Raw genomic sequence first — 21,557 nt, 5'->3', positions numbered from 1 at the left:
TGGGGATTTATCGGCTTTCAGTCCCATTAATTTCTCCAGCACTTTTGTTTTAGTAATACTAATTTCCTTCGATTCCTCCTTCTCACGAGATCCTTGGTTCCCTAGTAAGGCAAGTGAATTTTATAAAATAATTCTAATCTCTACATATTGCATTTTAAACATTGCAGTGATAAATTTCAAGCCAGTTACCATCAAAGTTTTTCAAACTGATTCCCTAGACTCTCGTGGCAAAATCTGTACGTCTTCCATAAATTGTAGCTCTTGGTCACAAAAGTGACAGAAACAGCCTGTCAGCTAAACTGCATTGTATTTGCAGCCTTCTACCCTTGGGCCTACCCTGTAGCAAGTCCTGGCATTGTCATTCACTCCATGATGGACTGCAGGTTTCTGCAAGCCTCTCGCATGCCTACACGGATGCCAAAGCTGCCAGCTCTATATTAAGTTACATTGCACGCCTGGTGCTATGAAGCTCAAAGATTGTGAAAATGTTTATGCTGATAAATTCAGATCTGTATAACACTTCCGAAAAGTATCAGCAGATTGTTGTACCCCATCCCAATTGTGCCCACAGTCGTCTCTCCCTCCCAATTCTGCTTGGATCCTCTCCCCTCCACTGACTACCAAGGTCCTCAGCTGTAACTTCCAGCCTTCAGTTGACCACTCCGCTGACTGGGTGACTCTGGCTGAGTTTCAGGTGGGACTCTGTCGAACTTTATTGAAATGAGGCCTTGCAGTTAAGATTGTCCTTGACATGTTCCTCACTGGCTATCGGGCTCCCTTGCATCTTTCACGACAGGCGGTGGGTAAGTATCGTTCTTGATCACCTTTATTTACCAGTTTGCTTATAATCTCCACAAATCTGATTGGACCCATCGGCTTTTTGAACTACCACAGCGTGTGCAGCCCATTCGCTGACCTTCACCTTTCTTATTTGCTCTTGTTCATTCTAATCTATCCAGATTTTTACTTACTGCTTCTAACTGTGCATAAGGCACTTGCCTAGCCTTTCAAAATGTCAGCTGTGCATTGTCCTTTATCTTGACTTTGGCCTTGTGATGCCTAATTTTACATTTGGTCCTCTTTGTTCTCTTAGCACGTCCTCAATTACAGATGCACTCTTACTAATCCCTTCTGTAAATAACTCATCCCAGTTTAACCATGTTTTCTTAAGCCAATTCCTTCCCATCAGGAAAACGTTCCTTCCTACTACTACCAATGGCAAGTAATAGAATGCATCATCATATTCCACCCTAACGCTAACTTGACCTGCAATACTGTTATTGTCAGTTTCACACCAGTTTTGAGTAAGGGAACGTGGCTTAGAGACTTTTTGTACTTTCCTTCCAAAATAACAGACACGGTTGCAATTGTATCAATGATGAAAGTAAGTTATGAATCTCTGACTTTCGTTTCCACTGTAGGTGTTGGAATTTTATCTTCAGCCCTATTACTCTTAGCTTGCCTATGCTGTTTTTCTTGCTCACTGACTGAGGACAGATCTTGACCTTCTCGATTAAAATCAATTTCGGTTTCCACATCTATCAGATGTGCGTTCAAGGATTTCCTCCTAACTAGCTTTAGATCCACTATGACCTCAACAGTGCATGGCTGCGACCTCAAACTTTACCATGGCCTGGAGCATTACTATTCTCTCTACTCCTGCATGCTATCTGGATATGACCGACTTCCCTACATGCAGAGCATTTGGACTGGAAATGGGGGCGTTTAGATGGTTGGTGGCTACCATGGCAATGGTAAGATCTAGATTTCTGACTGAGATTGTGAACTTGGCTGCCGCACCTTGGATCTCATTGAAATCTGCTGAACCACCCCCTGCCAGCTCAGGAAATGAGCTCCCTTGCAGTCTGCAACTATCTCTTTCTGCCATTCCCATGGCTGTGGCCTTGTGACCTCCTCCCACATCAGCCTTTGATCAAAAGCTTGGTGTGGATTTTATTATTCTTTAGGCCTCCTACAAACGTGTCTCTTGGGTTGATTTCTGAGTTTGTGCCACACCCACAGTGACGAAAGAGTTCCTTTATTTTGAGAATGTGATCTGCAGCAGTCTTGCTTGGCAACTGCTTCCTTTCATGGAATTCAGTTCTCAGTGCAATCTCATTCTTAGCTGTGCCATTATATGAGTCCAGAATCACATTAATTTCAGAATAATTCATAGTACTGAGGTTTTGCGGGCAATGCTGGTTAGACACCATCTCAAAAGCATCTGGTCCATCATGGTGAGGAAAACACTTACTTCATCCTCATCTCCTATTTGGTTGGCTTTTAGCCAAATGTATAACCTTTACTTTTAATACACCAGTTCTTTGTTAGGATTGAATTCCCCCATTGTCCCCAAATATGCCTTTGTTGCCATTTTACAACTACGTACCCTTGCTGACTCTGACTCAGTGCTGAACACGATGCACACATGGAACAATCCTTCAGGTTGCTCAAACTTCCTCAAAACCAACTTTAGGTGTTCCATAAATGTGACCCAATGGCCTGGTTCTTCTGGTTGGCATCGATGCTGCGTGCAGTGATGCCACCCGCAAAGATTCCTGTGACCCGACACTTCTGCGAGTTTTGAAAAATTAAAAAAAAATTTTTTTTTCAGCTGATTTTTCTGACCCTGGCTGAAGCATCGATAGGTCAGCGCAGACATCCACGGGGAAGACAGTCGAGCTCTAGAAAAGGTGGGTGTAGAGAAGACATGCCACCTTCTTAAAACACTAGCTGTCATATTCGGGTAATTTTTTCAAAGGCCCCAAGTCTTTCAGTGGGTTAGTGAGTGGGTGAATGGATAAATGGATGAGTGAGTGGTTGGGTAGGGGGTAGTCAATTGGGGTGGTAATTGGGTCAGGTCAAGTGGGGTGGGTAGCCTGGTTTGGAAGGGTAGTCAGGTGGTAGTTGGGTCAGGGGGTAGTCAGGTGCGGGGTGGTGGTTGGGTCAACTTGGGGTAGTTGGTTGGGGGTTGATTTGGGGGAGTTCGGTTGTGATGCTCAGTTCAGTTACTCTGTCTAATCACTGAGTTATACTTGAGTTAGCGTAAGTATCCAGGTAAGTCCTGTGTATCTGACCCAACTTTTTGATACTCAGCTCAATTATCATGTATGTGTGTGACAAGACTTCTGCAGGATCCTAATGAACACCTCCCAACTTGTCCAATGTCAGACAATATTGAAGCTGGAAGATTTGGGCCAATGTTCGTCAGTCCTTAATTTCTCAAATGAAATGTAAAAAATAGGAATTCTATCCCATCCCCATCACCATCTTTCTGTTGTGTATTGCACTGAGTTAGACAAACATGTTAGCTGCAGTCAACCATTATTGAACAAACTTTATTTATACTTCTCTAATAGGGCAGCAGAGAGAGTGACATAACAAAATGCTCAGATCTTGCAATATACAACATCTCTCAATGAACCAGCAAAGGCACGATAGGCTGAATGGCCTCCTTTTATGCTATATTAGCCTATCATTCTTTGAAAAAGCTCAGTTATCGCTCAAAAAAGATACTGCATAAAAGTAAACATGTTTATTTTTATGTAGGACTTTGTTTCCAAGTATTCCTCACTTTAATTGTCAGAGATTTTCTATGAATGTGTTCATGGGTTGATACAAGAGGCAAAGTGCCAGAATCACAAAACCATTACAGCACAGGAGGCCATTCAGCCCATTGTGCTCCAAAAGAGCAATACACCTAGTGCCATTCCCTTGCCTTCTCCCAGTAACCCTGTACATTCTTTCTTTTCAAATAATAGTCTAATTCCCTTTTGAATGTCTCCGTTGACCCTACCTCCACCATACTGTCAGGCAGTGCATTCCAGAACTTAACCACTTGTCGTGTGAAAAAGCTTTTCCTCATGTCGTTTTTTCTTCTTTTGCCAATTACTTTAAATCTGTGCTGTCTCATTCTCGATCCTTTCCCCAGTGGCAACAGTTGCTCCTTATCTATTCTATCCAGACCCCTCATGAATTTGAATACCTCTATCAAATCTCCCCTCAGCTTTCTCTTTTCCAAGGAAAACAGTCCCAACTTCTGAAATCTATCTTCATAACTGAAGTTCCTCATTCCTGGAACCATTCTTGTGAATCTTTTCCTCACTTTCTCCATTGTCTTCACATCTTCCCTGAAGTGCAATGCCCAGAACTGGATGCAATATTCCAGCTGAGGCTGAACTAGTGTCTTATACATGTTCAACATAATCTCTTTGTCCCTATGCCTATTAACAAAGCCTATGCTACTGTATTCTTTAACAACCGCGCTCTCAACCAATTATACCTTTTTATTTGTGAAGCTTCTTATTGATTGCTGGGGCTTACAGCTTTTTGATGTAGTCCCACTGTTGGCATTTTGCTTGTAGTTATTGAGTGCGTTACTCAAATGTTTTCATTTCTAGTTGTGTGTCACTTTATGTGTTGGCTGGGAAACCTACCATCCATCAAGATTGATGGAACAAAGTCATTGCTATTAGTATATAATCTATATTTAGATTTGAATATACTTTTTCAAATTAAGCATACAGAAATCCATTCCATATTTTGAGCCAATATTAATACTACATGCACTCTACCATTACAGGATTATAAGTTTTTGTGTACCTTACGTATCTAAAGAGTCAAAGTTTTTCTTTTTATTTTATGGCCACTATAACATTATTGTTAATACTTAGGATTTTCCAGTAGATTTTCCTTTAATGTAATAATATTCACAAATATTTTGTTTCATATCTTTTTGAGTTAATTCTCAACATTGTCTTAATTTTGTATTTTCTGGTATTTTCAATCTCTACGGCTGTTGTATTGTGCTTCGTTTTGAATTGTTGTTTGAAAGAGATAGTTTCACCTCAAAACCCTTTTAAGAATTAAAGTTGAGATTAACTTGGTCATGCTCAAAAATTAAAAAACGGCAGTCGGTCAAGATACCAAGATATGCTGCAATGGAACTAAGCTTAGTCATTGCCTTCAGGAAGGGAAAGAAAATTGGCTGGAAGTTTCATTTTCAAGAATTGGAATTAATACCTCTTGATCTGTTGTTTGTGACTGGTTTCAGGGAATTTTTGCCGAAATACTAAGCGGTGATGATATCATTGAGAGTTGTCAGGAAGGGCTAATGAGTCTGATAGAATGGCACATGAGCAATGAGAAAACATGAGCTCAGGTGAAGTTAAACTACCTTGAGTTAGTGCTGATATCGAATTATGTTAATTTAAATTTGTTAGAATCAGCAGATCTTCCAAACCAGTAACTGGATGATGTCATTGAGACTCACTGCTTCAATAAAATTTAATTAATCAACAAAAAAGGAAGAACTAAGTTTCCAGTAGCATCTGAATTTAAGAGATTCTGATGTGGAGATTCTCTCACTTTTCTGCTATTTGGTTCTGAAGGAGATAGAAGTTTGTGCTTGTTTGATAGGGAGAGTAAAAATGAAAGTAGGTGGTTTAGAATACTGACCCAAATAGATTCGAAAGCTTTGTTCTTCACTTGGCATGAGGATGTGCACATATATGACCTCCTCAGATAAGAAGTCTTGCACAAACTATAATAATAATCTACTGAAGCATACCTTGTATTCAAAGAATGATTGTATCAAGGAAGAAGAAAAAATGCCTCCTACATATTGGGTTAGGCTATATACGCTGGTGCTGGGCTGAGAAAGAGGGAAAATATTGCTTTAAAATGTCTTTGACTTGTGAAATAATTATGACCAGACTGCCAGTTAATTTCCCAAGAAGCAAAGGTTTGTCTTGTATGTAATCTGTGCAGGCGAGAGAATGCTGTGGGGATCTGGGAAAGAACGAGAAGCAGAATATTTAAGGCAGAGTGAGAAGAATTAAGGGTGGAAGAAGAGAAATTTATAAGTTCTTGATTTATTAAATGATTAAAACAAAGCATACAAACACATGAGCGCTTTGTGCTTTATTTTCAGTAATTATTTTACATTTTTAAAGCTTGGTGCATTATTATTACCCGTCCCAGCATTTGTAAGATGCTGGATAGCTCATGAGCATTCCTACATTTTCAGACCTTAATTTATGCTCATATAAAACCCAATAAAATCATGCTACATAATTGCAAATAAGGGAGACATGTTTGGAAAAAACAGCAGAGCTGCACTCAAACACATGAATACCTTAGCACAAAAATAAAACACTGCAGACATTGAAAATCTGAAACAAAAACAGAAAATGCTGGAGACACTCAGTAGTTCAGGCAGCATCTATAGACAGAGACTGAGGTAATGATTCAAGCTGATGACCTTTCTGTTTCAATGATATTAATATCTTAATAGTTTACATATAAAATGTAACTTCAACAGGTGTACACCATATTGCTTATTTATATTACAGTAGAAGTCAGCATATAAGTCAATCTTTGAAGCATCCAAAAATCATTCCAAAAACAGGAGTCTACTTATCAGCTGAATATAAAATGTAAACTGCTGGTGTGGGTGGTTGCCATTTTGAAATGTGAATACAACACACCGGTAATTCATATAAAATTAATGTGGCACAGTTTAGTGAACAGATTATTTGAACAAAGGTACTTTTAACCACAATGAAAATATTTTAAAAACTGTCAAATTCATTGCCTTCAGCATCTGACAAGCATTCAGCAGATTCATTCTGAGTCACTTTGGCAATGGCATTATTGTAAGGATCCCAATCTGGATCAGATTTGGTGCTTTCAGTTTCAGAATCATCTCTCCACAATAATAAATCATCTTCCTCTCCATCCATTGAATTGGATATACCAATTTTTTGAATGGTCTGACAACATTTTGTGCATCCCACAACTTGTTGACAAAACTACACAAAACAGCAAGTGGGGCATGTTTTTCCACTTTTTGTGAAGGTTTTTTTCTCCATCAACCTATTCCATTTGGCATGAATGTGATCCTTGAATGTTATTGTTGAGGCACACAGCCAAACGGATGTTAGACCCCCTGATATAACTGAAATGTAGGTATTATTTCTTCGCAGGCACTTCTTGATCTCTAAGATAAAAGCAAAATACTGCAGATGCTGGGAATCTGAAACAAGAACAGAAAATGCTGGAAAAACTCAGGTCTAACAGCATCTGTGGAGAGAAAGACATAGTTAACGTTTCAAGTCTGTATGACTCTTCTTCAGAGCTAAAGAGAAGTAAAAATGTGATGAAATTTATACTTTTGGAGGCAAAGGAGAGATTGACAGGGATATCATGAACAAAAGGGCAAAGGATTGTTAATGGTCATGGTACTGGCTAAAGGAGGTGCTGATGGTGGCATTAAGGTCAGAAAGCAGAATGTGGTAATAGCAAGACAAGGGTGAGCACTCTGGAAAGAACAACATGAACAAGTGACAGATGGTCCTAGCGGGGGTGGGGTGGATCTGAGGGGACAGTGGTGGGAAGAAAGATCAAAAATAGGATAAAAGGTGGGGATAAAATAATGAATAAAAGTGAAAATAAGTAAAAATAAGTGGTGGTGGCATCCTGCTGGAGTTGGCAGAAATGGTGGAAGATGATCCTTTGAATGCGAAGGCTGGTGGGATGAAAGGTGAGGACGAGGATCCTATCAGGGTTCTGGGAGGGAGAGGAAGGTGTGAGGGCAGAAGCGTGGGAGATGGGTTGGGCACGGTTGGGGGCCCTGTCAACCACCGTGTGTGGGAAACCTCGGTTAAGGAAGAAGGAAGACGTCAGAAGCGCCATTTTGGAAAGTGGCATCATCGGAACAGATGCGGCGGAGGTGAAGGAACTGAGAGAATGGGATGGACTCCTTACAGGAGGCAGGGTGAGAGGAGCTGTAGTCGAGGTAGCTATAGGAGTTGATGGGCTTGCAATGAATATTGGTGGACAGTCTATCACCAGAAATTGAGACAGAGAGGTCAAGGAAGGGAAGTGTTGCAGATGGACCATGTGAAAGTGATGGAGGAGTGGAAATTGGAAGCAAAATTGATGCATTTTTCCAGGTCCAGACGAGAGCATGAAGTGGCACCGAAACAGTCATCGATGAAAAGAGTTGTGGGAGGGGGCCTGAGTAGGACTGGAACAAGGTATGTTCCACATACCCCATAAAGAGACAGGCATAACTGGGGCCCATGCAGGTACCCATAGCCACACCTTTTATTTGGAGGAAGTGAGACAAGTTTAAGGAGAAATTGTTCAGTGAGAGAACAAGTTAAGCCAGGTGGAGGAGAGTGGTGGTGGATGGGGATTGTTTGGACCTCTGTTCAAGGAAGAAGCGGAGAGTCCTCAGACCATCCTGGTAGGGGATAGAGGTGTAGAGGAATTGGACGTCCATGGTGAAGAGGAGGCGGTTAGGGCGAGGGAATTGGAAATTGTTGATATGACATAAGGCGTCAGAGGAATCACGGATGTAGGTGGGAAGAGACTGGACAAGGGAGACAGAATGGAGTCAAGATAGCAAGAAATGAGTTTCGTGGGGCAGGAACAGGCTGACACGATCGGTCCATTGGGACAGTCCTGTTTGTGGATTTTGGGAAGGAGGTAGAAACGGGCTGTCTGGGGTTGGGAGACTGAGGTAGGAAGCTGTGGAGGGAAGATCTCCAGAGGAGATGAGGTCAGGAGAGAAGATCTTGATCTCATTGATTTTATGGGATCTGAACACGTTCTGCACTAGTAAGTTGTATTCTTTACATAGGTCACCGAGATGCCTAATCCATACGTTACTGATCTCTAAGTTCACTGCATTCTCACCCATCCAACTGTTGTCATGGATATATATAAAAACTCCTGTAGGGAACTTGATTTTTGGCATAGTTTTATGTTTGAAAATTACCATAAGCTTTAATTTTGCCCAATTTGCCATGGAAGCTAATACCATTGTGAATCTAGTCTTCTCATGTCCTGTGGTTTTCACTTGAACTGTTTTTGAATCTTTCCACTCCACAGTTTGCTGAGAATATTGAAGTTCATGAATGTTTCAGCCATATTTGTGACATAAGGAGTGCTCATGTTTTTACCGCTGTCTGATGATGAGTCGTTGGAAACTGGTCATTTTGGCTTTGGGGGCCTTTTGGGTAGCTTCTGAGCAATCTTGATCTTCTGCCACAACACAAGGCATTTTCATTCCATAAAGCAGCTAGAGCAACTAATTGTTGCTCTTAAATCATTACTGGATTCAGGGTTTGATTTAGCTCACTTAAGTGCATATCTATGCATTGCATTTCTGCTAACAATGCAAACATCCTGATGATTTACGAGGACCAATTCCAATACATACTTCTCCAGATCAGGCCAGTGGCTGCTCCCATGGTGCATTTGGCCTTGGGCATTTTCATTAGGGTGGATTCCTCCTTCTTCCATTATGTTACTAGTTCTTCATGAACGTTGAGTTCCCTCACTGCAGCACTATTTTGATGAGTTAGCAAATGCTACAACGTTTGGCTCAAAACCAGCTTCATATTTCATTCATTCTGTTGGAAGACTAATTTCCCTTTGTTGTTCACCAGACGGGGTCTACTCTGTGTGGATGTGTTTTCAACTCTTGTGCAAGTTTGCAACACAGCCCGTATCTCTACTCGTTCCCTTGTGCCCAGTTATAAGGTGAGTAAAATGTACATTTGTGGGATAAAAATTGAGCCTGACTACTAATGTGAATGTAGCATGTCTTGGCTAAAAAAGGGGTCAACTTGTATGCAAAGCATCCGCAAAAATAGGGTTATTTTATATGTGGGGTCGACTTGTACACCATAATCTATGTAGACCCACAAGCCAAAACTGCAAAACTTCACTCACTGAAGTATCACTTCAACAAATTTGATTAAAAAAAGATACAAGTTCTGATCATGTTGTATTTTGAGGGTCATAAAAAGGCATTTAGAGGTGAACATCAAAATGTGTGGGTTGGGGTTGGGTGAGACGTAGGGCAGGATTTTGTCCATTTATTCCCTGCCAGAATGGCAGACCCATTTTTGGGTTGGGAACCTAATTTCCTAATGAGCTGGTTTTGCTGAGGCTTCTTCCCAGAGCCATGACATCATCATCACATCTCCAGACTACCCAATCAGTTAGGGAGGGCAGGCAAGATGACACATCCATTTTGTCAAAGGAAGGATTTCTAATTAAAGGGACCATGACATGGGTTACAATGACTCAGCAGTGCTTGGATTAGGCTGCAGCAACCACAGGGATGGAGAGGAAATCTGGGAAGGCTGCCCCTAGGTGTCTCAGTATTATCTGGGGATCCTGATGCGGGATCTGAGGGGTTGTAGTGAGGTGAGCTCTGCCAAGGATGGGAGGAAGAGAACAACCTCTCCGATCAAGCTGGAGTGGATGAAAGTGGGCGAGGAAGTCAGCAGTAGGAGTGTGCTCCCTCCAACCTGGAGACAGTACACCATGAGGATCCAGGACTTCAGGAGGGTGGGAAAGGTGGTGGAATAGCACTTTCAGCTGCCACACTTCACACCCTGACTTGCCCAGCATTCCCCTGCACATCATGCTTCAGGTCAACACACATTCAACTGCACTTATTCCTCTCTCTGAGGCACCTCACATCCCCATCTGAGCAGCCAACTCTTAGATGCACCCTCAGCATATGCCCTCCTATGCCTCACAGTGACTCTCCACAAATGGTGTCCTTCCCTCCTTTCCACACTAGCCATTATGAACACTCATGCTTCTACTTTCCTCTTTGCAAGAAAGGAAAGCACACAGCTTGGCAAGAGACAGAGACCCCGAGGGGTGGTCCTCCAGTGAGAGGTACCCTTTCGGCCATTGGCAAAAGGTGCCCACCTGTTCCACTGTGAAGGAGGCCTTGTTCCAGGAGGCTGCAGATGTCAGCAGTGATCTCCCATGATAGCCTGAGCTTCCTGAGGCACTGGTGCCCTGACATGTCTAGAGAGCTGATCTTCCTCGTGTGTTGATGGTTTGTCTCCTTCCAGCAGGATCATGGTGCTCACCCCCTCTACCCTTTGAAGGGGTCTGCAGCTGAGGGGAAGGAAGTTAATGCTGCTGCTTATGCTTCTTGTCCTGCTCTTGGTAGTGGTCTAGCTTCTGCTTTTACCCCTCAGTAGAGGTGGAGTTTCATAAGCTGCTTCCATGCCATGTTGAAGGCTGACAGCAGGACAGTGCTGCTGAAGGTGAGTGAGTGCAAGGCAGGTGAAGTGACTTCCAAGAAGTTGTCAGTTCATTCATCGATCAGCAAAAGCACTTTTTGAGAGAAGAAGTGCTTTGAACAGCAACCCTTCAATGACCATGACTGGAGCTCTTCAGTGTGACTGATGAAAGTCTTTCCAACTTGTCTGCTTCACTGAAGAAGCTTCTTCTGCTGCACTCACCTCGGTGACCCTGACAATGTGCAGCCACAGCGTAGAAGATGTGCGCCCTTAGTTAAAAAGGAATTCATGGATAAATAGTCTCTTAATTATCTTTCTAATCACCTTAATCACTTTCCCTGCAGACTCACAGGGGGTTCCCCACAGGATTCAGAACCCACCCTGGGGAAATCAGGAAGAGAACAGGGTGTCAACAGGATTCTGATCTGACACCATTTTCCAGAACTTCCCCACTCTAGATTATACTTGAAGTGGCTGGGCTGCCCAGAACAATTTAGGAACAACTTAAACCACACACGAACCCTACTCTGACCAGACCGATTCCAGCTAACTGAGGCTGGACAATGTGCAGGCTGCCAACACACGCCTCAGAGGCAGGTTGACCATTTAAATATCCACTTTCTCTAACAGGTTTAACCTTGGCCAGTTGGATTGCCCAGGCCTCAGGAAACCAGGCAACTCAAAGGAGGCAAGGACAGCTTCAGGGAAAAAGTAAGTGGCCTTCCGGCACTGATTTTCAACCAGGAGGAGCAGAAGTGCTTCTGCCCCTGACAAACCCAGACCCCAGCATATGTGCTGACCTGGCATCCCACTCCGACCCAACAGAACCTCTCGTGTCAGTGATCAGAACCCCAACCCTGAGGGTTGATCCCCTCCACCCACACTCCCACTAACAACTGCAGGCTCCTTAACTGCAGCTGCAGCCTACTCCTGAGTGCTTTGTATCCTGCTGGAAGCTAAGACTGTCAATCAGGCGGATTCCCAGGCAGAGACCCTGTCAAGAAGAATATACATGGAGCATGCAGGGAAACCAGCCTCTGGTCAATACTATCTCTTTGAATGAAATAATATCATCTTATCGTGTCATCAGTCAGCCTGCCACCACAAATTTGTTAATGCAACTGAATAATTTGAATGAAACAAGAAAATTATGAATTTTTATGCTCTAAAAGACATGGCATTTGGGAAATATTTGCTTGATAGAATTATACATGAGTTTTCAATGGGATGCAGTTTTAAGAACTTTCTGCCTAGAATGGCCTCAGTAGGATGGCGATGCCCCTTTATAGCATAATTACAATTTAGTAAACTATTAATGACATTAAAAGCAGGAGGAGGACTGAAGGATGATCAGTGATCTTCTGTATTCCATTAAAAATGATTGAGTTTTGCTGTTTGAGCACTGTTTGGAATCAAGTCCAGAATGGTATTGTTTGATAAATCTGCTGCATTACCACAGTCATTAATCCTCTGGTGTGAACGTTGTTAGGAATTAAAGAAATCGAGTACACTGACACTTGGGAACCATGCAGACAGACAAAATTAAAATGACCTCCACCACACAAATTTCAGAGAGTAGTTTTCATTTAGAATGTGTTTCTCCCTGACAATTTGAGCTGAATTTCCCATCTCAGTCAGGATATTATAAAGAGCTTAAAGCACTCGCAAATAGGTAGCAATAATTTTAATATATGAACCTCACAATCCAAAACTCTCTAACTTTGAGGGTTAAGAAATTCAGTAAGTAACTCTATATTTTACAATAAAGGTGTATCATTGAGGCAGACTAACAAGTTATTTCTGTCAGAAACCACGGCACAAGTTCTATTTTACCACAGGAACAAAAGAGACGTACTCTTGTCATTGATAACTCAAGACAGTTATGACTCATTTTTAACCCGAGTTAGTTACACATAAGGGGTGGAATTTTTCCCTCGTCAGGCAGGCTCAGCGGGGGCGAGCGGGAGCAGCCGGGAAGCCGACCACTGCCCGCAATCGGGGCCCAACCGCAATTTCACGCTGGTGGGACAATTGAGGGCCCCCCAGCGTAAAATGCGTGCTGCAGTTCTCAGCGCTGCCTGTGTGGTGGGAGGAGGAGGGGAGTGTGGAAGTTCGCTCACGCGTGTGTGTGTGTGCACGCAGGAAAAGCTCCCTGAGACACAGAGCTGCCTCAGGGAGATGAAGATTTTGAACAATGAAAATAAAGAATTTAAAAATGTTCCATCACATCAAAATGAGGACAGATCAGAAAGACCCATTGGCTACATTTCAAGAACACTTTCCCAAGCTGAAAAGTGCTACTCACAGTTGGGAAATGAAGGATTATTGGTTGTATTCACCAATACCTACACAGGTGACATTTTACAATTGTGTCTGACCATAAGACGCTGAAAGGTTTGTTCAGCGAAGACAAAACTATTCCGCCTTTAGCTTCAGCGAGAATCCAACGTTGGGCTTTGATGCAATCAGTTTACAAGTACACATTCATGTACCGCCCTGGCTCACATACAGCCAATGCAGATGCACTTAGTCATCTTCCATTACCAGGTGGTCTTGTCAATACACCCATTTCACAAGAGTTAGTGTTGTTGCTAAATTTCTTGGATTCATCACCTGTATGTGCCGAACATATCAAGATTTAGATGAACAGAGACCCAGTGCTGTCAAAAGTCAAAGACTTTGTCTACAAAGATGGCCAAGAACACTTTTATCTGAAGACTCACAACCATTTTATTCCAGAAACACTGGACTGAGTTGCCAAGACAGAATTTTTGCTGTGGGGTTGAAGAGTTGTGGTCCCATCACAGGACGGGGAGTTATTCTTGGCAGAGCTCCACAGTGCACACCCAGGCATAGCGAAGATGAAGATGCTGACACGTAGCTACGTCTGGTGGCCAGGAATAGACAGTGACATTGAGAGCATGGTTAAACACTGTTCCCTTTGCCAGCAACACCAGAAGCTACCTGTTTCAGCTCCCCTCCACCCATGGGAATGGCCTGGTTGACTTTGGGTTAGACTGCATATTGACAATGTGGGACTGTTTCTAAGCACCATGTTCCTATTAATCAATGATGCACATTCAAAATGGCTTGATGTTTATGAAGTAAAAACATCAACTTTAGCCACAACTATTGAAAAGCTGTGTCATTCTTTTGATATACATAGTTAACCGAGATTATTGTTTCTGACAATGGAACAGCTTTCACCAGCATAGAATTTCAGAGATTCATGGACCTGAACAGTATCTGGCACATCAAGACCGCTCCCTGGCATCCTTCTTCCACTGGTCTCACCGAGAGACCTGTCTAGACTTTTAAAGCTGGTACAAAGAAGTTATCTGGAGGTACTCTGGAGTCTCACTGTGCAAACAACACTTACTACTGCAGGCTCGACACCGTCAGAATTACTGATGAAACACCGCGTACGCGTTTACACTTGGTGTTTCCAAACCTAGAAGGGAAGGTGACACAGCCAGAATAATCAAAAATTGAACCACGATCTACACAGCAAGGCTTGTACATTCCATGTAGGTGACCCTGTGTACATGCAGAATTTTGGAATTGGACCCTGTTGGACTCCAGGAGCCATCATTTCAGAGGCTGGCCCATTATCTTTTCAAGTGTAAGTCAACGATAGAATTGTACGTAAACATGTAGATCATATTAGAGCTAGACAAACATCCCAATGAATACAAGATCAACCTGTGATTGTTGCTTCACCTCCGGCTTTTGGGGTGTCTGATCATCCTGGAGCTGATATTCCAGATGTATCTAACGAGTTGCCAAATACAGAACGCCCCAGTTCCAATGATGTATCTCCCAGTGCAGCTCCAGATCCCATTAATCCTGTTCGGGAACCTCCTTCGATAGAGCTATGCCGTTCTAACCATCTCCACCGAGTTCCTCAGAGACTTGATTTGTAATCACCAGAGACTGTACAAATGTTTGCTGGTTTTTTTTTGACACGATTAATATTGTAAATGTAAGAAACTTAAAGGGGGAGGAAGTGTAGTAACTGGATGTACTGTGCCTCTCCGGTGTCAATCACCCATCATGTGATGCGATTACAGGGGCTTCGACCAATAAGTTTTTGTGTGGGTAATCCTGTGAGTGGGGCCTCTGACGGAGAGAGTGCATCTAGCGTGCAAGCACCTCTACATGACTCCTAAATAAAGTTTAGCCTTTTCTTCACCAAAGTGGCTACTCCATCAAGTTATTATAGACTATCAAAAACCTTCTTAAAATCCAAATACACCACATCCGCTGGTTGTCCTTATCAATGCTACAAGTAATATCCTCAACAAACTACACCAATTTCATTCCTGCCTCCATGCTCTTAACCTGTGGTGTGACTACCTCTTTGAATGTACTATCCATGTAGCTCTTAGCCTCGCAGATGCAACCTGGAGCTCAAGTGTCTGCAGCTGGTGACACTTCCTGAACATGTGGACATCTAAGTCACTGGTAGCATCCCACATGCTACAGGACACATATTTCACACAACCGAGCTGCCCTGCCATGTCTTAACTTTACTTAACTTATGTTAACTTTATTTTACTTTGGTTTACTTATATTAACTTTATTTTACTTGGCCCTAACTTAATAAACCTCACAGCTATAGATAAACCTTACTAGTACTGATAAATCTGAATAACTAACACACTTTACCAGTTGCAATTAGCCTTACTGAAAGCACCTCTTTCCCCCGTGTACCGAATTCCCATGCAAAACTAATTCGCTACTCACTCGGTCTGTGTTTCACTCAGGCGCAGTCTCCTGACCACTTACTGACGAAAATTACAGCTCTTATACTATTTTAAACCTTAGGAATAGAATGGTTCCCCACAGGTTCACCGCTCTGACTCCTAGGTGGGTGTAGGCCTAGAGCCTCGGCTCTGATTTATATTTTCCCGCTATGGGCTAGTTCCTCGCAGGTCCGCACCCTCTCCGACTCCTACACGCACTCACTCGCTCCCACACACACTCACTCTCCCTCTCACTCGCACACACTCACTCACTGTCTCACTCCCACACACACATTCACTCAATCTCCCGCACACATCAGCCAGCCTTTTCCCCACCTGCCCTTCTCCGACCCTGGGCTCTGCAGTGTCTCACTCCTGGGTTTTGCAGCCAGTCTCTCCTCCCTCGGGCCCTGACACTTTCATTCCCCCTTCCCCAGGCCCCAGGACTCTGGTCACCTGCCCAACCCCCACCTCCACCTCCACCCCCCCTGGGCCCCAACACTCTGGTATCCCACCCTTAGCCCTGGGCCCTGGCCCCCCCCTACCCGGCCCCGGCACTCTGGCCCCCCAAGCCGCCTGGGCCCCGGCACTCTGGTCACCCCGCTCTCCCTTGGCCCTGTCGCTCTAGTACCCCCCCAGACCCCGCAGTGGGCCCCGGCACTCTGGTGCGCTGCCAGGCACCCATCCTCCTGACCCCCAGGAACCCCGGAAAATAAAAACCCTTTTCCCCTCAGCAAAATCATCGCCGCTGCTGTTCGCTGCTCCTCCAATCACAGACTGTATCTCTCCCACATTTGCTGCTGAGAGGTTCACTAGTGAGAATGGCTTCAGGGCCCACAGTCCAGCCCGTGGGCTGCTGCTTGGTCAAGTCTGCAGTAAAACCTCTGCAGCAGGAAGATTGCAGCATGCAAGATTCACAGTGGCAGTTGCGGAAAAGTTTGACTCTCCTGCTGACTGTCAGATGCCTCATGACCACTGCCAGAACCTTATGAAGGAATATTTTTACCAGAGTCGAAATGAGCAAGTTTATTCATTTCTGTAGACTATCAAGATGTAGACTCTCACATTTCCTCTTTTGTCATACAGCTTTTAGACTGAGAAGTTCACAATTGGTTGCTCATATTTATCCCTCAATCAACATCACCAAAAAAAACCAGATCACCTGGTCGTTGTCACATTGTTATTTGTGGGAATTTGCTGAGTGCAAATTGGCTGCTGTGTTTCCTAAATTACAACAGTAACCACACCTCAAAAGTACTTCCTCAGCTGTAAAGTGCTTTGGGATGTTCAGAGGTTCTGCATGGTGCTAAATAATTGTAAGTCTTTCTTCTCTTATCTCATCCAACATACCTCAGCAGAACATTTTTGCTTCTTCTTCATTCTGTGCAACTGCCACACATTGCCCATAATTTAATACTGTACCCCCAAAGGTGATTTTGGTGCTAGGGGTGGCATTTAATTGAGAGAGAGGATGGTAGATGGGGATCTTGCCACCTTCTTGCCTCTGCCATGATTAAGTCTGAAGTAGTAAAGCTAATGCATGGCCTTCCTGCCCTGCTGCCAATTGAGGCCCTTAAGTGGGCAGTAAAAACTCATTTAAGGGCCTCTTCCTGCACTGCTGGTTTTCACCCAGCAGTGGGCGGGGTAGTCTCCATGTGGGAAGCATGGAAAGCAAACCCAGTCGGGATTGCTTGCAGGCTTCTGGGGCTGGGGGGTTGCCCTTGTTGTCGGGTACTCTGTGCCTGATCGGGGTCATGACATCAAGTAGAGAGGGGGCACTGAGAGCTATCCCCTGCCCTTACTGCTGACCCCATTCGCCCCCCCCACCCTCGCAATTCCATCCCACAGTTTTCATCCCGCCTCACTCACCTGTAGCCTGGGTCCCTTGGTGAACCTGGTCCTCAGGTGGGTGCATTACTGGAAGTAACCACTGCCTTCCCGGTGGTGCTGCTGAGCAATGGAGAGCTGCCAGCCTCTGACTGGGGGGAGCTCTTGGTGGGTGGGACTTCTGCCCCAGTGATCCTTGATCCCAGGGAAGGCCCACTACTGCCCAGTTACGTGCCTGGTTGGCACTCAGTGGGGTGGGCCTTCCCAAAAAGAGGTGACACAGGGCTATCGCCAGTTTACCAGCTGGCAGGTGAGACCCCTGATGCCTACATTAAATTCCACCCATTCTAGGAGTAAGCTCAGTTATTACTTGGAATAAACATAAAGTAAAATATCCCTCTGAAGTATTGCGACATCTGGATATTGTCTACGGAAATTTATTTCTTCCTACACCAAATCTTCCCTCATAAGAGTAAAGGGTTGAAATAGGTCAAAAGCATAGAACACACAGGATAAAAGAGCGTGAGGAGAGCGGCGGAGACACAGGATAAAAGAGCGTGAGGAGAGCGGCGGAGACACAGGATAAAAGAGCGCGAGGAGAGCGGAGACACAGGATAGAAGAGCGTGAGGAGAGCGGCGGAGACACAGGATAAAAGAGCGTGAGGAGAGCGGCGGAGACACAGGATAGAAGAGCGCGAGGAGAGCGGCGGAGACACAGGCTAAAAGAGCGCGAGGAGAGTGGAGACACAGGATAAAAGAGCGTGAGGAGAGTGGCGGAGACACAGGCTAAAAGAGCGCGAGGAGAGCGGAGACACAGGATAAAAGAGCGCGAGGAGAGCGGAGACACAGGATAAAAGAGCGCGAGGAGAGCGGAGACACAGGATAGAAGAGCGTGAGGAGAGCGGCGGAGACACAGGATAAAAGAGCGTGAGGAGAGCGGCGGAGACACAGGATAGAAGAGCGCGAGGAGAGCGGCGGAGACACAGGCTAAAAGAGCGCGAGGAGAGTGGAGACACAGGATAAAAGAGCGTGAGGAGAGTGGCGGAGACACAGGATAAAAGAGCGTGAGGAGAGCAGCGGAGACACAGGATAAAAGAGCGCGAGGAGAGCGGCGGAGACACAGGATAAAAGAGCGTGAGGAGAGCGGTGGAGACACAGGATAAAAGAGCGTGAGGAGAGCGGCGGAGACACAGGATAGAAGAGCGTGAGGAGAGCGGCGGAGACACAGGATAAAAGAGCGTGAGGAGAGTGGCGGAGACACAGGATAGAAGAGCGTGAGGAGAGCGGCGGAGACACAGGATAAAAGAGCGTGAGGAGAGCGGCGGAGACACAGGATAAAAGAGTGCGAGGAGAGCGGCGGAGACACAGGCTAAAAGAGCGCGAGGAGAGCGGAGACACAGGATAAAAGAGCGCGAGGAGAGCAGCGGAGACACAGGATAAAAGAACGCGAGGAGAGCGGAGACACAGGATAAAAGTGAAAAAGTGATGTCACAGAAAAGCTGTGACCTGATTGGTTAGTAGGAAATCTGCACTAAATTTGAAAAAAAAACACTGCAAATAATTAACTAAGTAGAGGTGGCTGGGCAGGTAATGTGCTGTAGCTGTGTGATGTGGGAGCTGGCAGATCCCATTGCGAGCCGCAGTGACCACATCTGCAGCAAGTGTTGGTTGCTGGAGGAACCCCGGCTTAGAATTGATGAGCTGGAGTCTGAGCTCAGGATGCTGTGGCACATCCGGGAGGGGGAGAGTTACCTGGACGCGTTGTTTCAGGAGGCGGTCACACCCGGTAGATTAAGTACCTCAAATTCGGTCAGTGGTCAGGGTCAGCAGGGTGTGACTGCAAGTGAGGCAGGTAGAGGGATTCTGTGTTCAGGAACAGAGGAGCTTCAGCTCTTGACCTTGTCTAACAGGTATGAGGTTCTTGCTACCTGTGTGGATGAGGAACAGGGCTGTAGGGAGGATGAGACAGCTGACCATGGCACCGTGGCACAGGAGGCCATTCAAGAGAAAAGAGTGGTAGTTGTAGGGGATTCTATAATTAGGGGAATTGATAGCATCCTTTGTAAGCAGGATCAAGAGTCCCGCATGGTATGTTGCCTGCCCGGTGCCAGGGTGAGGGACATCTCTGACCGGCTTGAAAGGATTTTGGGGAGGGAGGGGGAGGATCCAGTTGTTGTGGTCTACGTCGGGACAAATAACATAGGTAAGACTAGGAAAGAGGACCTGTTTGGGGATTATCAGGAACTAGGAACTAAATTAAAGAACAGGTCCCCAAGGGTTATAATCTCCGGATTACTACCCGAGCCACATGCAAATTGGCATAGGGACGCGAGAATAAGGGAAGTGAACACGTGGCTAAAGGAGTGGTGTGGGAAAAAGGGGTTCCATTTCATGGGGCACTGGCATCAGTATTGGAACAGGAGGGATCTGTACCATTGGGACGGTCTCCACCTGAACCGATCTGGGACCAATGTTCTAGCGAAAAGGGTAAATAGGGTGGTCAACAGGACTTTAAACTAGAAAGCGGGTGGGGGGGTGCAAGGGATGGGTAAAACTCCAAGAAGTATGACTAATGGGAAACAAAGCAGCAGGTTAGCATGTGGGGGGGTGGATTCAACTTCATGGAAAATTATGAAAAAACTGAAAAGAAAGGAGAGACCAGGTGAGGCTATTAAAGTCTCCAGAACACAAAATAGGACAGAGTGTTTAGAAAGGACTAGGAATCTAACTTCAAGCACATCAGATAAAGGGACGACAATGAGAAGGGGGACGGGAAATGCAGGACTGAAGGTGTTGTATCTGAATGCACGCAGTATACAAAATAAGGTAAATGAGCTTGTGACGCAGATTGAAATTGGCAGGTATGATGTGGGCATTGGGGAGACATGGCTGCAGGGGGATCAGGACTAGGAGCTAAATATCCAAGGATATACATCCTATCGAAAAGATAGGCAGGTTGGCAGAGGGGGTGGGGTTGCTTTGTTAGTAAGAAATGAAATTAAATCGATAGCAAGAAACGACGTAGGGTCAGATGATGTAGAATCTGTGTAGGTAGAGTTGAGGAACCGCAAAGGTAAAAAATCCATAATGGGAGTTATGTACAGGCCTCCGAACAGTAGTCAGGATGTGGGGCATGAGATACACCAGGAGATAGAAAAGGTGTGTAAGAAAGGCAAGGTTATAGTGATCATGGGGGATTTCAATATGCAGGTAAACTGGGAAAATCAAGTTGGTAGTGGATCCCAAGAAAAGGAATTTGTGGAATGTCTATGAGATGGCTATTTGGAGCAGCTTGTGGTGGAGCCCACTAGGGAACAGGCAATTCTAGATTTGGTGATGTGTAATGAGGCAGAATTAATAAGGGAGCTTAAGGTAAAGGAACCCTTAGGAGGAAGGGACCATAATATGATAGAATTTACCCTGCAATTTGAGAGGAAAAAGCTGGAATCAGATGTAACGGTATTACAGTTGAATAAAGTCAACTACAGAGGCATGAGGGAGGAGCTGGCCAGAATTGACTGGGAGATGAGCCTAGCAGGAAAGACAATGGAACTGCAATGGCAGGAGTTTCTGGGAGTAATTTGGGAGACACAGCAAAAATTCATCCCTAGGAAGAAGAAGCATACTAAAGGGAGGACGAGGCAACCATGGCTGACAAGGGAAGTCAGGGACAGCATAAAAGCTAAAGAGAAAGCATACAATGCGGCGAAGAGCATTGGGAAGCCAGGGGATTGGGAAGCCTACAAAGACCAACAGAGGACAACTAAAAAAAAATAAGGAGGGAGAAGATTAAATATGAGGGTAAACTAGCCAATAATATAAAAGAAGATTGCAAGAGTTTTTTTTTAGATATATAAAGGGTAAGAGAGAGGCAAAAGTGGACATTGGGCCACTGGAAAATAACACTAGAGAAGTAATAATG

General features: G+C 44.6%; 1 long non-coding RNA gene across 1 annotated transcript in view; it reads right to left on the bottom strand.

The window, feature by feature from the left end:
* Nucleotides 1-5,873: 5,873 nt before the first annotated feature.
* LOC144683550 (uncharacterized) overlaps nt 5,874-21,557 on the bottom strand; it is a 66,344-nt gene continuing 50,660 nt past the window's right edge. The window contains exon 3 of the long non-coding RNA XR_013577290.1: nt 5,874-7,036. This is a non-coding gene — a long non-coding RNA (uncharacterized LOC144683550). The remainder of the gene's footprint in view (nt 7,037-21,557) is intronic.

Source organism: Cetorhinus maximus, chromosome 8 (genome assembly GCF_964194155.1).
Source record: "Cetorhinus maximus chromosome 8, sCetMax3.hap1.1, whole genome shotgun sequence".
In the NCBI taxonomy this organism is placed as follows: domain Eukaryota; kingdom Metazoa; phylum Chordata; class Chondrichthyes; order Lamniformes; family Cetorhinidae; genus Cetorhinus; species Cetorhinus maximus.
Note: the sequence above shows the minus strand (reverse complement) of the source record. Positions and strands in the feature narration are given on the sequence as shown.